This window comes from Mercenaria mercenaria, chromosome 6 (assembly GCF_021730395.1).
Source record: "Mercenaria mercenaria strain notata chromosome 6, MADL_Memer_1, whole genome shotgun sequence".
Classification (NCBI taxonomy): domain Eukaryota; kingdom Metazoa; phylum Mollusca; class Bivalvia; order Venerida; family Veneridae; genus Mercenaria; species Mercenaria mercenaria.
In genome coordinates, this window is record NC_069366.1 from 31444865 (window position 1) to 31454888 (window position 10024).

Consider the following 10024-nt stretch of genomic DNA (forward strand, 5'->3'; position numbering starts at 1 on the left):
TTCCGGAAGAGTATTAAAGGGACGCAAATCGTGTAGTACAGGTGTTAGGCAAAAGTTTACGCACAGGTAAATAGTATAAAGGTGTGAAGGTGGAAAAATTTCTGCTGCGCCAAATTATGGATATTTAAATGGAATTAAACATATTTTGGATTAACAATTTATATATAAATTATTGGGAATCTTTGCTCCAGATGATGGGGACATTCGTAAATGTAAGACTTTAGTAATTTGTCTTTAAATATAGAAAACTTGTTGAACAATAGATTTCTATATAAATTTTCCGCCATTATTTTGACATTTTGTGGTATGTTCAACAAGCCCTGGGCTATAAACTTTTATACGGTATTGTAACGAAATCATAAGGATTTCAACAAACTGTGACAGGAGTTCACCAGATAGACTGATATAATACAACTGAAAAGAAAATGTCTAATAACAGTAAATTAATCGAATTAGAGCCGGTGGCTCTCGGTGACCAGACAGAGGTCAAAGTGCCAATGTCGAGATCAAGTACCGATGTGACCCCCGACGCGAGTGATAGTCTGTTTATCACCCCAATGCTGCCAAATACAAATAAAACAGTTCGGCATTTCGATGGGAATTATGAAATTGATTTTAGTGAAATTCTACAAGAAGAGTCAAACGAAGAGATACTTGAACTTAATAAATTGCAGAGTTGGTTTAGTAATATGACATCTGATAACTTTATTGACCATATAATCATTGAATACCAAAACTCTGAAGCAAAACTTGAAGGCGCGCGTTCAAAGATGTTTGAAATTGTCCGCCACTATGACGACTACCCGTTCGATCGTAACAGAGATATGAAACGTCGTATGCAAACGCGATCGGGAGAAACAGTCAGTGTTAAATTCGCAAAAGACATATATGTGCTACTTTCCGTAATTGAGGGGGATGATTACGATTCACTCAACGATCTTTTGAGCAACCCAAAGAAGATAAAGAGCCGCGTGTCTGTAGCGGGCACGCCTAGAACACCCAGTGAACCAGTCCAGACAAGTTGCACGTGCAAAAATGAAATAAACATACTTAAAGACACTGTCACATCACTTCAAGCTGACTTTCTCCTTCTGAAACAAAGACAAGCAGCAACAGAAAATTTGAGAACTTCAGAGCTGAAAGTCGTAAAAGAATCTATCGGTGGTCTTAAAAATAATTTCACTGAAACGAAGGATGCTCTTTTCGAAGGCTTAACAAAGGCCAAGCAAAGTATCACAAAACTTGAAGATACAATAACAGATGTACGAATAAGGTGTAAATCTCAATCACTGGATAATTCTAATAACATGAAAACATTACAAAACAAAGTAATTGACTTATTTGCTACAGTAAACAGTTTTCAGCAGTTTGTAGAGCAATACTCAAGTCAGCGTGGCAACGACTCGATGCTGCCTTCCGAGTCTGACAAAAATGATCATGCTCATACATTAAATGATCAAGCTATAATGTCTCAGGAAATTATTCAACGTCAAAACAATGAGAATCACATAGTTCGGACGGATCTTCATTATACTTCTGGCCTAGAGAGAGACTCTTGTTATCAAAAAAGACAGACAGACCAATACCCTACCAATCCTGCAATGTTTCATCCGGGACGGACACCCGTTACCGAATATATGTCACGTGATACGCAACAGGAGCTACTAGATGGCTTATCAGCAGACAATAGACATTCCTCTTTACCCTCAAATAAGAATGATGTAGAGGGGAGTAGATCCGCCGACGGTATGCCAATCCCAACTGTCACGCCGCGAGGTCGTCATAGACACCCAAGTATAAGTCGAGACAGCAACGGCCCAAGACACTATAAAGGAAATAAAACTATGAATTTTGGCATAATAAACAAAGAGATTGCCGCTGGTAGAAAACGTCGAAAACAAATGTTTGAATTTTATAATAGTCGCCGTATATATGATGCAGACAAAGCAGAATTCGACGCCCACGGACATGAAAATGATGATGAAAATTTCGAGAAATATATTCAAAAGAAAACCAAACGCTTTTTTGTTGGAGGATTTAAGCCCACAATATCAGAGGAGAAAATTGCTGATTATGTTAGCAGACGTGGGCCAAAAGTAACAAACGTAACTATTTACAGGAAACGAAGGTTCAACAATGTCGTGATTAGATTAAATGTCGAAGACGATGATACTGCATCTTTGCTTACTGAAGATCCATACTTCTGGCCAGCAGGTGTTACATGTAGACCTTGGCTCCCTTATAATGCATTGAAAAGACGCAATAATAGAGACAATTATACAGGTAATGAATACAATTCTGCAGTAGACCAATCAAAGTATTCAGCACAAGACTGGTACGGAACTGGAAGCAGTTACAATAGGTATAGTGTGCTTAGCACAGAGGGCATAGATGACTACTAAATGAGTACATGTCTTAACATTGCAACATGGAATGCAACAGGTATCATGTCCAGTGCAAGTTATCTCTGTGACTTAATTGAAAAATCTTATATTGACATTATTGGGCTAAGCGAACATTGGCTTTTCCCCCATGACTTGCACTTCCTCGATTGCATACATAACAAATATAAAAACCATTCTTTTTCTGACCCGATTTACAAATACCGGGAAATAGACGTGTCGGTAAAGGTGGCCTATCAATAATGTGGCATAAAGGTTAGACAATGTTATATCCACTTTGGAGTTGTATTCCAGATATATTATAGGGATAGAAATTAATACATCTCCTGGAAATTATTTATATGTATTCCAAGTATATCTGCCATGTAAAAACCATTCAATTTGTACCTACAAGAATAGCATCGATGATGTTGAAAGGATATTATGTAGTTATAGAAATAAAGGTACATTACTTATAATGGGTGATTTTAATACTGAACTTCCCTCGAGACACGAGAACACATTCCATTGTGATAACAGGGCAATTTATTAGTTGATATTATGCTAAGACATCAACTTGTTGCTATAAACGGTTTACCAGTGTGCACTGGAGCAATGTTCAGTAATGTCCCATATAACAGCAAAAGGGAAACATTGATTGATCACATACTGATACAAAGTGATTATATTGATTACATCAATGCATGTGAAATCAAAGACGATAATTGCTTAAATGTTTCAAACCACCGCCCAATTTTATGTAAGATTGAAATACCTCTGTCGGAAGTTTCATATGGGCCTGAAAATATTATCAACTGGAAAAATGTAAAGAAATGTGATCTAGAAAAATATCGTACATTTTTAGAAAACGATGAACGTATAAAAGAATCATTGACTAATCAAATATCATGTACAGAAGATATCGATAACTTGTATAAACTTGTAGTTAAATGTGTTCGGGACGCGACCGATACCTGTATCCCCAGAGTCAAATTTAAATCTTACATCAAACCATACTGGGATCAGGAACTTTCAGCACTACATGAGGCTATGCAAGTAAAAAGACGCCACTGGATTACCGAAAATAGACCTAGAACCGAAACATCGCAAACTTACAAGGATTATAAACTATCAAAGAACAGATTCAGACAGTTACATCGTACAAAGGTACATCAGCATTTAGAAAGCGTGGAGTTAGAAATAGACATGGCAGCTGAAATAGACAACAACGAGTTCTGGCGGCTTATAAATAAACACAGAAAGCCGCGAAACCATTCAAAAGTATTTGAAATGGATTTTATGGGACGTATTTGCAACACTCCGAAAGATATTAACGACGGCTGGAGGTCATATTTCTCAAAACTTTATTCCCCAACAGAGCATGACACTTTCGATAACGAACGCTTAATGGAATGTGAAACGGAGTTGTGTACGGTAAAATCGATGTTGTCAAGCAAAAGGTCAAAAAACATACATATTACAAAAGAAATGGTTGAAAAGAATTTGAAACTTTGTAAAAACGGTAAAGCTTGTGGCTATGATAAAATAAACTATGAACACATATTACATGGCGGAAACGCTTTATTAGCGTTAATTACAAGACTTTACCAGAAAATAACAGAATTTTCATATATACCGACAGACATGAAAAAAGGGATTATCTCAACATTATATAAGGGCTCTCCGAAAAAGAAATCGGAACCAGACTCATATCGCGCAATAAGCTTATGTTCAGTGGTGCTGAAATTGTATGAAAAAATATTGATGATATCATGCAAACAGACAATACTCTGAAAGTGAACAGCCTGCAAGGCGGATTTCAAAAAAGGTTTAGCTGTACTATGACGTCATTTTTGTTACGTGAAAGTATAAATCACGCAAGGGACCATAACAGCAAACTGTATACGTGTTTTCTGGACGTTCGGCAGGCGTTCGACCATGTGAACCACACTATTTTGATGTTAAAATTATATAAAACTGGCATAAATGACTGTATATTTAAAGTAATCCTGAACATGTTTGATGACGTTTTCAGTTGCGTACGATCACAGGGACATATTTCCAGTTTTTTCCCAATACTCCAAGGAACAAGACAAGGTCAGTGTATCAGCCCTCTGCTCTATATAGTATTTATCGACAGCCTATTAGACACCATTGACAATTCACAAAATTCAATGACGTTGCATGGAACGAGATATGGCTGCCCTACGCATGCGGATGATATGGTGCTAATATCGTACAGTAAATCGGGACTAGATAATCTTATGAACATATGTTATGAAAATTCGAAAAAGAACGCTATCAATATAATGCTAGAAAAAGTAATGTTATTGTTTTTTAACGAGACACATGCCTCCTTCAAAACACTTCCCGTAAATGGAGCCTAGGTCCGATCAAGTCAATGAGACGGAAACTTATACTCATCTAGGGGTAGTGTGCAACAAATATATGGATACTCATTACAATATTAAAAATGCTTGTGACAAATTACGGAAAACATTCTTTAGTTTATCTAATTGTGGCGTACATGTAAATGGTCTTCATCCTGTCACACAAAAGCATTTATACGAGACTGTTGTGATACCTAAAGCACTTTTTGGCTGTGAACTTGGAATGATCTATCATCAACGCAGGTACAAATCCTAGAAAGAGCGCATCGCCAGTGCGTGAAATATATGCAAAATCTTCCGCGCTCAAGCAGAACCGACGTGGCGCTCTGTTGCTTAGGATTCACCTCTATTGAACACGAGATCGATAAAAGAAAATTACAATTCTTTGGTCAGTTATGTCATCTAGATACTAGCAAAAAAGTAAAACAGATATTTCTTAACAGATTATTCATATTTTTAAAAAGCCCGAGTAAAACCACTGGGTTTATACCAGACATATACCGAATTCTGGGTAAATATAAGTTGTTAGATACTTTAAACAGATATATTGTGATGGAGAATTTCCGGTATTTGAATCATGGAAAAAGACAGTGAAATATGCAGTACAGAAATTAGCGAACATAGAATTTGAAGCACGTGCATCAAGTGACAGAAGCTTGCACGAATTTTTCAGTATACATAGTGAAATAAAACCATGTGTCCCATGGCACTTTAGTCAAATATACCGGGATCAATTGAAATATTGTAGGACGGTAGTATTAGTTATTAATAAATTATTTTCAAGCCATACATTGTAAATTGCCCACTCTGCAAACTGTGTACAGAAACTGTTGCAGAACACCTGATTTTGTTCTGTACTGAAAACGATACATTGAGGCAAGTTTTCTGGAGAAAAATACATGAATCACTACCAAATGAACTGTTTGTGACATTTTGCCAATTAAATTTCCGAAATCAAATACTGGAAATGCTAGCTGGCTTCCCAACTATGAGTATCAGCGATTCTCAAAGAACTTCCTGCTATAAAATAATTGTGCGCTTTATTCATCATCTCACAAAATCTTTGAATTTCCAGGTGCCTTTCACTTAAGGCAATACATTAAAACATAATATAGACAGTATACATATATTATGATTACGTTTTATAAATGACACTGTTAGACAGTATACACATATTATGATTACGTTTTATAAATGACACTGTTCGAAAGTTGTGTGTGACACACTGTATGAAACATCCTTTAATTAAAATCACATGCAGTGTAGTTCTATAGTGCCTATTAACTTATCTTATGTAAATATAAATGTTTGTGCTATTTCATTATGATAAAAAACTTTGAATGATAAAACATTTCCTGCATTATTTGCCTTTTAATCTTTCGTTTTCGCTCTAAGACAAATAAGGCACGGACATACTTATGATTAATGAGAAAATTCTTTAACATGTTTCATTATGTGGTCTAATATTTTCGACTTTCGAGATTAGGTCATTATCAAAGTGAATATGTTAGAGCTAATTGAAAAACGAAACTTAATTCATGTAGTTATAGTACGTGAAATATTTATGGACTATTAGAAACATTCAACATTTTTTCAAAGTCTGCATGCTTGATACAGTGCCATCAATAAGTTTGTAATGGTCAGTGTTTATTGAGTGTTTTTTGTATAAATAGAACAACACTGTTTTCTGTTTGAGGGGTTACAGCGGATGTATTTATTTGCATTTTACGTTTCATTACGTATAAGTAATACAGTTATAAATTATAATGCAATATCCAAAGGACAATAATGAATGTTCATTCAAAATTGATGTATTAATGAAAACTCAGTAAAATATGTTTAATACACATTTTCTTACTAATTATGAAACTAAACAACTGCATATTGATAAATATTTACATGCCGTATGTTTTACACTATTATTGTTGTTTATGTACACTTAAAATAATATCATGGACTAGCTCTTAAACATTCATTATTAGAAATTATAAATTGTCATTTATCTCAATGTAAATTGCTTTTACACCTTATCATTTCTCATTTCTTTTGTGTTCAATAGATATGTTTTGTCTATGTATTATATGTTCATATAATTTCTTTATTATGATGTGAATTGTATGCTTCTCATCTTATGGTGGAATAAAAGATATATCTATGACATTTATTTTTAACAGATTTAGAAACGTCTCGTCCACATACTGTCATTTTTTCATTCTCACTTCATGAATGCAAGTATTTTTGTATCCACGTATTATCAATCCGATAAGGCGGTTTCTTCCGTGATACTTGAAGCGTGACCGTTTCCTTTGTGCACGTGCAGCTCGTGTTGTAATTCAGGTTATACCAAATTAACAGCTCCCATTTATAAAAATTAAATGTTAGTACATGTTGATGTCGATTACAAACTCATGAACAACAAGTTTGTTTCAAAATTTCCCAACTTTTATTATAGTATCTTTTTAAGGCCTTTTATTCATTAAAATTACTTTTATTCTTCTCAAAAGTAGGTGTTTCTCAAAATCATTTATTTAAACGCTTTACAGCGGGGAAAAACACATCGGTATGAGAGAGTCACCGAAATTATACTGGACAGGCTGTGGCTCTAGGGTTCGTGTTTGCAGTTGACATCACATCGTGAATGTTTTATGATACGTCAAGGTCATGGGTGCCTGTATTGGCGTGTTGCAACGTAAAATATCAATTACTGAAGTATTCCTTTTATCATTGGACAAACTGGTTTAATGGTGAAATGACTTAAACTTAAAATTAAATTTGCTATTCTTATCCGGCGACGACAATCAAATCTCTCTATATCCAAATATACGCTCAGCATTGAGAATACACTACCGTTACTTCATATATGAGAATATGTTGTAATATTCGACCGATGCATGGATGAGCAATCCAAAAACTTATCATGAGCTGTTGTCACACTTCCTTTAACACAGACAAATTATCACCTGAATACCCTTATCTGATATGCATAAAATAACGTAACGTAACATAACTATCATAACGTAACGTAACGCAACGTAACGCAACGCAACGCAACATATACTTTATTTGGCATTAAACTGCTATAGCACATTTATAGCCACAATATTCATACATTCATTATCTGTTATGCATATTTTATAAATTTATGCATCACGATAATCTTCTTGGATCAAATTTTCCAAATGCATAACTGGGCGTTTTTAAAGCCCTTGAGTGTATTTTGTTTCAATTGATATTAGCTCAAACTACAGTTCTAATCAGTTCCGTTACATTATTCCCATTAAATGTAATGCTAACGTCACATGAAATCAGTAGACTACTGATTCATTTATTCAATGAACCAAAGAAGTAATGTTACAATGCTCTTTGGTTACACATAATCACTGCAACATTTCCTTTCCTACCATAAAAGATAGCTAGATAGATTCTTTTATTTCCTCCATTCTTGAGAGCATAGATAATTTATCGCTAAGCCTAGACTGTTCAATCACTGTTAAACATTAAAATATATTTTTGGATATATATAAATAAATAAATCTGTATATATATATATATATATATATATATATATATATATATATATGAGGGCAGGCTAAACTTTTGTTTTAATTGCCAAATAGGGATAAAGATTACCTCTCTGGAATTCCCAGAGTGTCACCAAACAAAATGAATTTTGTTACAAGTATAGTGGCCAATGAGACATGGACGTAATTAAGTCCGAATTTAAAGTGTTGGTGGAGATTATGTTTATTGGGCTTGCGTGGGGTGGGGGGGGGGGGGCACTTATATAGAAATCGATCTAGGCCTTTAAGTACACCTGATCAGTAAGTTGTATTTAAACATAAGACTTCAGGGGCGTGAACTAATAAATAAAATAATCCTAACCTCATAATATTGGACATCAAATGACTATTTCTATCACGAATTATGTTACTTTACTACTTCTTCTGCCCCTGAGAAATATGGGGTTTTTTTTGCTTTTATATTGATTTGCGTGGCTATAATCTATTTAATTATGAAAAATGAAAAATTCTTTGACATAAAATAATGGTATCATCCGTTCCATTTTTTTTTTGTAACATCCCTCCCCTTATTTTATAGGCATATAATAAAGACATTTTATTATAGTTTATATTTCTTTTCTGTTTGTTGATTATTTGTATGAACCTTATAAACATAATCTTCAAAATCATAAGTACTGTCTTTTTACACTTTTTATACCATTTAAGTGATAAAGTCTTTCATTTTTCACCCTTAAAATGCAGTTTTTAAAACTTTGCATTTAAATTCATTGCTCAATTTCTTTCATGACCACATAAAAGTTATTATTCTGATTATTATGTCTCCCACCACACAGTGGTGTGGGAGACAGATTGATTTACTCCTCTATCTCTGTCTCTTTGACTCTCTCTCTCTCTCTCTGTCTGTCTGTCTGTCTGTCTGACACAAATCTTGTCCGCACTCTAAGTCAAACATTTCTCATCCGATCTTCGCCAAAGTTAAACAAAATGTGTTTGACCATAAGACCTCAGCCAAGTTCGGTAACTAGACAAATCGGCCAAAGCTCTTTAGAATGATGGCCCTTGAATTACCGAAAATTGGCCTTTTTACGCTTGTCAACGCTCTACGTCGAACATTTCTCATCCGATCTTCACCTAGTCAAAGCTTCTATCCTGTCTAAACAGCTGATCGCATGTGGCCCGATAGGGGTACCCGAATTGAGAGCTCTTTGTATAGATCTAATCTTCACCAAACTTGAATAAAATGTGTTTGCCAATAAGTCCTCGGCCAAGTTTGATAACTAGCCAAATCGGCCCATGCACTTCAGAATTATGGCTCTTGAATTACCCAAAATCAGCCTTTAATTTTTACTCTTCTAAATGTATATTTGTAGTGAGTAAACAGTATATAGATATAAAGACTGACTTACTATTTAGATTATTACGCAGTTGTGGGAGACATGCGCTTTTCTCAAAAGCAGCTCTAGTTTTCTCATGGTTTTGTAATAAACAATTTGCAGCACAGATAAGTAGGCCACGGACTAATATGGCATATCCAAAGAGCTATAAAAATAATAAGTATTTTATACTTCTTTGGCATATCTTACGAGTTTGGTAAATCACGCTTATTACGGTTTTTGCGTCTGGAAAAAAGATAGACAGAGTGTGTCAAAGCTTACACGTACACACTCGTATAGAAGTTAGCATTTGTTATTATAAACTTTTACTATCTCATTCTGACCTCGTTTACTATAAA